This window comes from Agelaius phoeniceus, chromosome Z, assembly GCF_051311805.1.
Source record: "Agelaius phoeniceus isolate bAgePho1 chromosome Z, bAgePho1.hap1, whole genome shotgun sequence".
In the NCBI taxonomy this organism is placed as follows: Eukaryota; Metazoa; Chordata; class Aves; order Passeriformes; family Icteridae; genus Agelaius; species Agelaius phoeniceus.
This window is the reverse complement of record NC_135303.1, coordinates 41,337,023-41,348,725: the sequence shown is the minus strand read 5'-3', so window position 1 is coordinate 41,348,725 and position 11,703 is coordinate 41,337,023.

Sequence of the window (11,703 nt, the reverse complement as noted above, 5' to 3'; positions counted from 1 at the left end):
TTATGGAAGCTTTGCTGGGCTATCATCTTCAGCCAACGAATGGGAATTAGGGCATGCAATTTAAAAGAATAGAGATCTAAAATGCAGGAAAGAGAAGAGGAAAATGCTGCTTGAGCTGTTGGGCACAAGAGAAGCTCAAACTTTTGAAGACCAGCGGGCATTTCCATCACGGTGTTTCTATTTCTCTCTTGGCAAAAGAGGCCCAAATGTGGACAGAGCCTACTATAGCGCCCTTGTTGTTCTCTTGCTGGCTGTGGGAAAGAGCTGTTGCTCCTGGAGTCATGTTGGGAAAGGGAAATGCTCTGTGTTGGGACTGCCTCTTGCTGTGGGAGTCGCCAGCACAGGCACTTTTCTAAGGGCCTCTGGTAACTTTTGCCTTGCTCGCTGCAGGTCACCTGACACGCGGGTGGAGACCAGCCTGTCCTTTGGTGAGTGGCAAAGGAAGCTGAGAGGTTGCTGGCGTGTGAGAATTGTGCAGCAATTCTGCCAGCTTGGCCTGTTGCAGTCGAGTGTGGAGTGCCAGCGTGGGAGGCTGAAAGGAAGGCCAACTGCCCGATGGCATCAGCAGTAGCAAAGGGAGCCCTGGCTGTTTGCTGATATTCCAGTGAAGAGCCTTTCAAGAGACGAAAGGCAAATGGGACAGCTCCAAGGCATCTTGCTGCTTCTAGGCAGCAGGGAAGTTCAAATGCACAGCAAGATGGAGTAGCAGCTCGTTCAGCCAACTTCCTCGGGTTTTCATGACTCAGAGTCCCACTTGTATCAAAGTCTATGATTTCCCCTTCTTCTGGGTCCTTTCCCAGCTCAATAGAAAGCAGCTCCTAAGGGATTGGCTTTTGCCCATCTCTCTCACTTCTGTCTGTCTGCAGGGCTCAACAGCTGGCTCAGCAGCTCCTCCAGCTGCCTCTGTCATTGAGGAAGAGGCTGAAGAGGAGCAAAGGAACATCAAGCCTCCAGCTGCTGTCCCTCCACAGCCTGAACTTGCAGAGCCATTAAGTGGCAGCTGAGCTTGGCACTGCCTTTGGTGCAGGGCCAGGCTTCCCATTTTGGAGCAGCCCTTGTTGCTCTTGGCTGAAAATTCTGACAGTCTGTCTTCCTGCCATGACATAGTGCTGCTTCAGGCAAGCCAGGGAGCCCCGGCCAATGGGTTCTGAAGTTTGACATTTAAGCTGGGATGCTGAGAGGGCCCGAGAATGTCTCTTGGGATCAGACAAGAGGCAGCATTCCATGATTCTCAGTGTAGGAGTCAGCCCCTTCTGCCCACTGTCAGTGCAGGCTGCCCGTGGTCGGTAAGCGGACAGAGCGGCCCAGAGACGCAGCTGACAGCCTTGCAGGGGATCTGGGAGACACTGGGCCCTGGAAGGGACCTGCCCTCTCCTAATGGACTAATTTGCTTCAGGCTGTGCTTCGCTTCCAGCCGGTCAGAGCAGAGTTTGGAGAGGAGAATCCTCGGCAGCCCTGCATTGTAAAGGGCGGGTGGGTCTGGGCAGGGCTGGAAGGCGGCTCCAAAGGGCCGCTCCCTAAAGGCTGCCATAGAGAGAGGAAATCCGTGAAACAGATCAGAGAAGGGACACAGTGCGGGCTTCTGAGCAGACCGTTGTATGCCAGCTCCGGGCTGATTTCATTGCCCAGGAAAAGACAGAAGGAGGAAAGCAACAAGGCTCTGGGGCTCTGCTCTGATCTCTTTCTGGATCTTGGCAGCCCCAGCAATACCTTGTTGCCAGTGTCTTGAAGAAAAGCTGAAAACATGGAGCATGGAGGTGGCTGTGAGGGGCTGGATCCAAGTAGCCTTTGGGCTTTTCCCAAAGTTGCCTTTGAGAAGGGGACGTGGGAAACACCCTAGCTGGAGAGGCCTGGCGGTGGCTGACAGCACCTTCCCAAGGCCTTGCTTTTGCCGTGCACTCCGCGGGGCATGTGTGCCAGCCACCCTTCTGAGGGGCAATCCTTTCTTGTCCCAGCTCAAGACGGGCTCTGCAATTACACCTGGTGGCGCTGGACCAGCATGGCCTGCAGCAGCCAGCTCACCCCCCGCTGCTGGCACTTCCTGCAGCAGAGCAGCCCAGCAGCCCGAGATGAGGGAGGAGCAGGGCCTGAAGACACTGAGTACGTCCAGTGCATTTCTTGTCTGCCAGAGCAGTGTGTTGTGTGCGTGTCTGGGTGTAGGCTGCGCCAGAAGTTGCCCCTCGGTCTCAGAGGCACTTAGGCCTCTCTGCAGAAGCTGTTGTTGTGCTCTGAGGCAGCGCGGCAGCGCTCAGGGAGTCCCTGCTGCCTGTGAGGGCGGCTGGGCCTGGCTTGGCTATGCCTGGGCTGCCTTCTGGGCCAAAGACAAAAGCCAAGCTTGTTTCTGCTTGAGCAGAAGGCTGGCACCTAGCAAGTGCCTAGGCCCCAGGGAGCTCTCTGGCCCCAGCTTTTTTCTGGCTCTCCTTCTTACTCCTCCTCCAGCTCAGACACTTTGTGCCCCTGACAGTGGACCTGCCAGTGATGGTGGGTGTGACTGCAGAGGCTGCAAAGGCCCTTGGTTACCTCTTAGGGCCCCCTTCTTAAGGGCTCATCATTTTGGCTTATTGCATGGGATGCTGCACTTGAAAGAAATAAAGGCCTTCTTGGAAAGGCCACCTGATGAAAGGTCGAGAAGACGGCCCTCCCACGTGTTGGTCTCAGCTGCTGGAGGCCAAGGGACCGCAAAGGGCCCAGAGCTGCCGGCAGTGGGGCTGTCTTTGGGATGCTCTGGGGAGTGGCGTCTCTGTGTGTGAGTGAGCGCCCTGCACTGCTTTTGTCTTACAGGGAGCATCGCGAGTCTGGGCCAGCCAATGAGCAAATACACGGCATTTGAAGAACTCGGACGAGGGTAAGAGTGACATCGGCTCATTTTACAAAAGTGTGGGCCAGGTCTTTGGCCAGTACAATATCAAGCGTGAAGTCAGGCAAGCTCCAATCATGGTCAGGCTCTGGCTTGACCTCCTGTCGCCTGCCTGGACTGCTCGGTCAGAGCAATCCAAAGGCCTCATCAAAGACAAGTTGATGCTGGCAGTGTCTTGCTTGCAGCAATGAGGAGCAGGAGCTGGGAAACCCCCTGCCCGGCAGCTTTCTGGCCTGAAAGAGCACCTTGCCATTCAAGAAATGTCAGATTCTCAAGGACAGTCTTCTGACTCCAATTGTTCTCACTTTTTTGACACACGCATGCACACCCGCACAAGAAGAGAGCTCCCCCTTAGGTTTGGAAATTACCTGGCTGGGTGCGTGCCTTGGAGATTTCCAGCGGCCCTTGGTCTTCATGCTGGACCTTAGTGTTCCCTTGGACAGCCTGCCCCGCATGGCAGAAGACTCACGGGCTGACGTGCTGCTGGCTGGAGAGATGCCGCAGCCAGCCATTTTCTAAGGAAGGCGTCCAGGCAGCCTGGGGAGATCTGCTGCCTGGGCTTGCTTTCACTGCCAAGGGATAAAGGGCTCTTTCTGCTGCTTTGACTTTCTAGGGGGTTAGGAGCTGTTTATAAAGCCCTTGACACCAGCAGCGGACAACAGGTAAAGTGCCAACAGCCCCATGCCATTTTGCAGCTCTGGAGCGCTTTCCCTGCTGCTGTGAGCTCTGCCTGGAGGTTTGGATGGCTGCTCCATGTCTGCAGCAGTGGCTGTTCCTCTGAAGTGCAGTCTAGGCTCAGGGGGCAGAATGCATTTGGGATGGCCTTTGGTGCTTCTGCTAAGCTCTGCTGTCCAGTGACAAGGCACTTTGGCACAGCCCGCTGCCTCATTGCACCAGCACTCGCTCCGTGCTCCTTGTGATCTCCAGCAGGGTGCGTCTTCTCAAGGTAAGGTCGCCAATGTCATTGCAGGTGGCAATCAAGATCATGTCACTCGAGGAGGAGATGTCTGAGGAGCTGGCTGCCAATGAAATCCTGGCCATGAGGGACAATAGGAATCCCAATATCGTTACCTACTTAGACAGGTTGGCGTATTCTCATGTCAATGTAGCTTTAGCTCGTGCAAGCCAGAAGAGGCGATGCCCTTTGGTCACTGGCAGAGAACGGAGCTGGTGATGATTTCTCTGCCCATCTCCAGAGCGTGGGAGGAGGTGGAGCTGGTGTTCAATAATCTCTTGTGGCACATGTAGCTTGGAGAGCAGTTGCAAAAACCTGGCTCAGGCCCTGGGGTGACTGAGGCTGTGCCCACTGCTGTCTCTCCATGCCGTGGTTTTCTTCTTTCAGCTACCTGGTGGATGCGGAGCTCTGGCTGGCCATGGAGTTCATGGACGGCGGCACCTTGTTTGATGTGCTCAGGGCAGTGTACCTGGAGGAAGGACAGATAGGCGCTGTCTGTCGGGAGGTGAGGGATCCTGCTTGTGCTTCCCCAGGCCTGCCCAGGATGCTGCTTGTCAGCTGGAGGTTAAGGAGAGCTGAGATTTCTTGCTCTCACCTTTCTTTTGCTGCTGCTGCTGCTGCTGCTGTCACAACACACAGGAGAAGAAAGAGCATGGGAAGTGAACTGCCTGCCGGTGTCCCCACACTCCTCAGGCTCGGTTCTTGCACTCTTCCATCCTGTCTGTCCTCTGGCGCTGGTGCTCGCTCTCTCGCTTGGTTTCACTTGCTTCCTCTTCTCAGCTTTGCCTGGGAATGTTTGCCTGGAGCCTGTCTGTCTGTCCTACATTGCTTGCCACTGGAAGGCAGCATGCAGGTGGCAGAATTTCAAGCTGAGGGCAAAGAGCTGTCCTCAGCTTCAAAGGATAGCATTGCAGCCCAGATGGCGAGGGATTCTGGAACAGCTTGAAGGTGCTGCTTCCTCCTCTGCTGCCACTAGGCTTCCCCAAAAATCTTTGCCGTGCCGCCTCCCAGCCAAAGGTGACGCGCTTCCTACCGAAGGCTGGTGGAACTTTTGGGAGACCAGATGCCTTTGCTTGGAAATCTAGAAAAAACTTCCAAGAGTGTTGCAGCAGCAAGCTCTTCTTGGTGACAGCACCATGGTGCTGCACCCTCACTCACAATTCCCTGAGAAAGCCGTCAATCCCGTTGAGCTCTTTCCTTGCTGGTGGGATGAAATCAGATCCTGCACGTTAACTTTCCCTCCCTCCTTTTTCTCTCTCAGTGCCTGCAAGGACTGCATTTCCTTCATTCCCGCCAAGTCATCCATAGAGACATCAAAAGCAACAACGTTCTTGTGGGCATGGATGGATCTGTCAAGTTGGGTGGGTATCCCTGCTGGGCTGCAGTATTTCCAGCATATGCCTTGCACTCACATTTTGGTGACTGCCACTTGGGCAGAAGCGCCGCTTGGCCAGTGCGTGAATTGTCAGGGTGTTTTTGAAGTGGCCAATGCCTTATTTGCCTGGCTGCAGCCACATGGAAGGAGAGCTCAGCTGCTTTTTCAGCTAGATTCAGCATGGCCTGGTCAGGCCTGGAGTGGGCAATGGTTTTGGCCCCTTTGCCAGTGGTAGCTGGCTTTGACAGGCTTTGTTTTTGTCCTCAGGTGACTTTGGCCTCTGTGCTCAGCTCAGCCCTGAGCGCAGCAAGCGCAGCTCCAGCGTCGGCACTCCCAGCTGGATGGCACCGGAGGTGGTGAGAGGAGAAGCCTACGGCCCCAAAGTGGACATCTGGTCCCTGGGGATCATGGGGCTGGAAATGGTGGAAGGGGAAGCTCCTTACCAGCGGGAAGCCCGCCTCAGAGTAAGGTACAGCTTAGCAAGAGGGCTCTGTGTGGAGAGAGCTCTGTGTGGCTAGCAAAGGAGCAGGTGGAGTGTCCTCTTGCATCCATGTGCTGTAGGTTTTTGAGCTGATAGAAAGGAACGGGCCCCCAAAACTGCAGCACCCCAGGCACCACTCGGCTCTCCTGCGCGACTTCCTCCGCTGCTGCCTGCAGGCAGACGAGGACAGGCACTGGTCTGCCCAGGAACTCCTGCAGGTAAGAAAAAGCAAAGGGGCCAAAAGCCCTGGGAGCTGAGGACACCTGCAGGGAGGGATGAGGAGGAGTGTGGGCCACGTGGCACAGACAGCTCCCAGCACAGGAAGGTGCAGGGGGACATGCTGCCCTTGGTGCTCTTTGTGTGTCTTCCTGGTAGCCAGGGAATCCTGCTTGAGCCCGTGAGGATGGGATCCTGGAAAGTAAGAGTTCCTTTCTTTCTTCTTTTTCCTCTGGGGTAGCATCCCTTTGTGACCTCAGGCGATCCTGCCTCCAGCCTGGCTGCTCTGATCATCTCAGCCAAGCAAGTGCAGGAAGACTGGAGAGGAGACACCTGTGCCTGAGGAGGTCCTTGTGCCCCGCCAGCCGAGAGGAGGGAAAAGGGGATGTGTCATCTCTAGGCAGAGCTCCAGCCATCCCCCGAGTATTAAGAGGAGCTGTGCCGTAGATAGGAAACGTGATAGTTTTGATATTTGCTCAGTTTAGCTGTTAGGTTTGGTTAGGTTAGGTTAGGTGTGTTGTTGGGTTCAATTTAAAGCTCTGTTGTTCTTCTTTCTCAAAAAGATGAAAGTTTAAAAAAAGTAGGAAATATAGGGATCAGCTTTTAAGGACTATAGAATGTGGATAGCTTAGATAATAGAGGATAATTGTTTAGCTTAGAATAGAGTGTTGTTAATTTAGGGAAGCTCTGAGGTATCTTTTAAGTAGAAATGAAAGAATTTTCATAATAAGAATTAAGCTGTGAGAGGAAAAGCTGGGCTGCAGCAGAGCTGGACCCTGCAGGCACTCCAAGCTGTCAGCCTGAACAGGCCACCTGCAGGACAGAATGATGAAGATGGAGAAGTAGTGAGGGGATACTTTGTTTCAGCCAGAGAGGCAATAAAAGTCTAAAATATCCAGAGTATTGTAAGACTCCCTTCCTTGCCAGGCTGCAGCTAAGTGGACAGTCCCTTTCAGAGGCCCAAAGAACATAGTGAGGTAAGCAGCTTTGCTTGCCTTAATTGGGAAAAGCAAGTGCGGGAGGACTGGAGAGGAGATGGCTGTGTCTGAGGAGGCCCTTTTGCCCCGCCAGCTGAGAGGAGGGAAAAGGGAATGTATCATCTTTAAGCAGAGCTTCAGCCATCCCTTGAGTTTTCTAAGGAGCTTTGCCATCGATAGGAAATGTGTAGCGGACATCTTTTCACTAAAAATCTTTTCTTTAGGATTTTTCCTTCTGAGAAGCTATGAGTCACAGAGACAGAATGTAAACAATGGTTATCTGCTGCTGTGGAATGCAACAGGTGCACCTGTGATTGGCCCATCTTGGATGTTTATAATTAATGGCCAATCGAGGACTGGGTTATCTCGGACAGAGTCCGAGAGAGCTGCGTTTGTTGTCATTCCTTTCTTTTCTAGTCTTAGCTTAGTTAGCTTCTGAGAAAATCTGTCCTTCTTTTACTTTTTAGTATAGTGATAATGTAATATATATATCATAAAGCAATTAATCAAGCCTTCTGATCATGGAATCAACATTCTCGTCTCTTCCCTCATCTAAGAACCCATGTGAACACGCTCATAGAAATGTAATGATTTGAGGTTTCCTTGGCGAGGCTTTTTTCAGTTAGGACTATAGAGCGTAGAAAGCTTCATTCCTGATGAATTGCTTAGATAAGAGAAGAGTATTGTTGATTTAGGGAAGCTCAGAATTATCCTTGAAGGAGAAATGAAAGAATTGTCCTAAGAAGAATGAAACTAGCAAAGAAGAAGCTGGGATGCAGCAGATGTCCTGTGAGCTGTCAGCCTTATCTGGCCACCTGGAGGACAGAATGATGGCAATGAAGATGGTGAAGTAACCAGAATGATTTATTAAAAGTACGGATATTGATCCAGTACCGATATCCAACTGTGTCAGACAAAGACTCTCTAACAGTTTAATGCTAGAAAGTGTATGTTTATTGCAACACTGGGCAGCGTGCAGGACAACTCCCAAATACACACCGCAATTTACAGGTGATTACAGAGTCCTTTTATCTATACAAGTATAGAATACCCAAAATACAAATGCATAGTCATAACTTTGTTACATCCCATTCCCTGCTTCGTATGGTAATTAGTTCAAAAGCTATTAAGCATGTGCAGTTTGTTCCTTTAAATGGGTATGTGGTCCCTTTCATGGGGAGGGGTCCCAAAATGAGGAAGTAAATGAAGTCTTCTTTGTTCTGACCTTCCTACCTTTTCAATGCAAATATGACAAATGAACCCTTGGTAGAACTCCCATTCCCCGTCTTCAACTGATTTCCGAACAGAAGAGGCCTACAATTGTCTTGTGTTCCTAAAAGCTATTTATCAGTCTCTATAGTCTTCATTATAAACACAGCTAACCAAACATTATGTTGACAAGCAATCAATTATTAAACTTCTAACTCTTAACTTCATCAAGGCCTACCCATTTTTTTAAATTAACTCTAATAAAGCTTATCTCTAACTAAAACCTCAGCTCCTCCAAAATCCCTAAATTCGTTAAATTTTATGTCTCATTCCCCACTTCTTCTTTGGAATGAGTAAATTCTTTTACTCAATATGCAGATTCTTCTTCATCTGCCCAAGATATGTGCCTAGTGTCTCTCAAGACAAAACCATCTGCTTTTGGTAGTGAAATTAGGACCATCATCTGTCTTACTAGCTTCCAATTCCAAACAAGTATTGCAATCAACAAAATTAAGCCTATAGTAACTAAAATAAGCAACACAATAATAGGATGAAATAAAGCATTAAGTATGCCAGTCGCTGTTGGTGACCATCCAAAAAGCACATCCCACCAATGATGAGACAAGGGTTCCTCAAATCATTTAAAAACTCCTTTGATGGTTTCTGTGTCATGGTGTATAGTGATTAAGGTCTTTTTCCCTGCATCTCTAATCCCTTTCAAAATTTCTCTCAGTTCTTGATGCTTCAACAACTGAGCAGCTATAGTCAAATTCATTCCTATGGGCACAGGCACTATTTCTTGCACAGTAACTAAGCTGGCTTTTATATACTGGTGTGACACTACAGGTGCCCACTAGGAGAAGACACATCCTTCAATTTTGACAAATTTACAGACATATAAATTAAACTGAGTCTCATTCATGCTTAGATTGTCTATCATTACAGTGGGGCATGCTGTCCTGAGACAGACACAAACCTTGTCCTATATATACAAGCAAAGTTGTCTGATTCCCTGAATGCATTTGAATGTGGCAAATGCTTTGGTCTGTGTCCAAACATGTGTCTCTATCACCTTCTAATGTCCCCTCGCAGTTGTTTCCTCACAGAGCAGGGCTCTAGGTTGATGGTTTGCCACTTTCCTCTAATTTCTTGTGCCCATGTTCTATGTTCAGAAGGATACAACACAGTCCCCTCATGGTTTAATCTCAGGGGAACTGCTGGGTGAATTAAACTCACTGATGCATTATGTATTGTTAAAACAAAGGCCATTACTTTACTAGTCATAGGGTTATAAGTGAAATTAACCAAAGTCCACCAAGCTTGCAGATCCCTTTCCATATTGGATGCACCATCCCAAAAATTTTGTGGAGTTCAGTAGGGAATATTCCTTCTCTGCCTTCCCTGATGACTGCAGTGGCCACTGACTGCATCCATAGTTGTGCATGAGTACACCCAAGAGGTAGCGAAACGTTTTCACTGGCTGTGCCTAATGCATTAATTATTACCTCATGATCCTGTTCTTCAGTGTTCTCCCATTCTGGTAACACTTTGGATAACTTCCAATGGTTGTCACCTATTGCTAGTAGGGAGGATAGAAAAGGTTGCTGTAGTTTAACCAAGTCACTTCCCATTGTGGTTAATTTTTTCAGCAACACTTCTGAATCGATGGTATTTAGCACTCTCAGTCCAGTCTCTAGCAGCCCAGTGAGATCCCTTTTACTCTTAAAGTTAGAGGGCAATCGTTTCTGAAGCCAAGTGGTCCAGTCCATGAAAGGATTTCTGAGAAATGGGGCACACTCCGGTCAGATGTCCAAAGCATTTACTTGTATTCCCATTCCTACTCGCTTCAGAGACCATTCTGGATTAACCAGCAGTCTCTAAATTCCTGTTTTCTTAATAGCATACGGCCCAATTCTAGGAATCATAGGAACTGTAGGCTCCTCTTCTACTTCTGGAATAATTGGCTTTTGGGCCAATAACAGCTTTCTTTTGCATTGGTGGGGTAGTTCTGGTCTTGTTCTTAGGATATTCAGTACACACTTGAGTGATGTTAAAGTCAAGATCATACCTTCTTACTGCACACCCCTCTATTTTTAGTCTAAACTCTGGACACTTACTCAAACATTTGTCACAGCATTCAGAGCTAATCCAAATGAGTTTCACAGGTGGATGGTAAGCCTCATGGAAGCCATCTTGCACAAATGCATAGTTACATCCCTAAACATTTCTCCCTTCTCACAAACGTGCATTCGTGACCTTTAGAATCTCATTTATGGCCTCAGGAGAGTGGGAATCGTAGGCCCTCCCTTGGCACCAGTATATTCCAGTTACGTTGTACCCCATGGTATTGCATTGGCTCCTGTTCCAACCACGGCAATGGATATAATGGTTACGACCTTCTCCATTATGTCTATGATTTCTCTAAGTCCATTTATTCGCTGTTCCGGGTGAGCTTCAGCCTCAGTTCATTGTCGCCTGGTGTCACTTTGCGGACTCTCTCAGGGGCTTTCTTCACTTGGGAGTGATGGGTCCAGGCCTTCTGTTCTTTGATTTTGATTGTAGTAAAGGTGGTGAGGAGCACTTGGAATGGTCCTTGCCACTGCAGTTCCAGGGTCTTTTCTGCAAAAGATTTAACATATACATAATCCCCAGGTTGTACATCGTGTACTGGTCCATCTAATTATCTGGTTTGAGCTCCAGCCACATATTTTTCAATTTCTCTCAGTTGTTTATTCAGGGCTACCATATACTTGTGTAGGGTTTCCTCCCCTACTTGTGTAGCTGTGGTTCCTTCTTGAACTGCATATGGTCTCTCATAATATTTCAAAGGGGCTCAATTTTTCTTTTGTCCTTGTTTTTTTCCAAATTTGCAATAATGCTAATGGGAGAGCCTGGGGCAAGGTAGGTTTGCCTCCTGTCCCAATCTTACAATTTGCTGCTTAATCAAATGATTCATCTTTTCCACCTGCCCACTTGATTGAGGATGATATGGAGCAGCTCCCAGTCTATTCCCAGGTGGTGGCTAATTTGTTGCTAAATTTTGGAAATAAAGTGCGGCCCTCTATCTGAGGATATGGTGGCTGGAACTCCAAACTTCAGCATTATTTCTTGCAACAGCACTTTGGTTACTGTGCGCCGGCAGTTCATATACAGACACAAATGGGACGGGGCTGCTATGACAAGCGTCTTGAGCTATTTATTTTCAGCATCAGTCTCATTACAGGGTTAAGGCAATGAAGAGATGCTAACAGCAATGAAGGGATGCTAACAGCTCGCTGGTCAGGCAGCAGGCTAAAGAAACTTAATGTTACAACATACCATAAAGCTGTCTTAGCCAATTACATAGAGCAAAAACATACTGACAGTAGTTCTATCCAATCACTTTAAGCACACGTAGCTTTGGTTAAAACAATGGTGACCTATTCTCACATACAATAGCCCGTTTATAAGAGACAAAGCACAGAGCACCATTCACATTTAACCTTCTCAATATCTACTAAATAAACTTGGTGCAACTTAGAAAGCTAAACTACACAGCTCTATTGTTCTATTTCCCATGTCTTCACTACAGCTTAGATATCTTTTCTGCTGCTTTAGCACTGTTCAGTATTTCGGCTGTAACTGAGGCCTGTC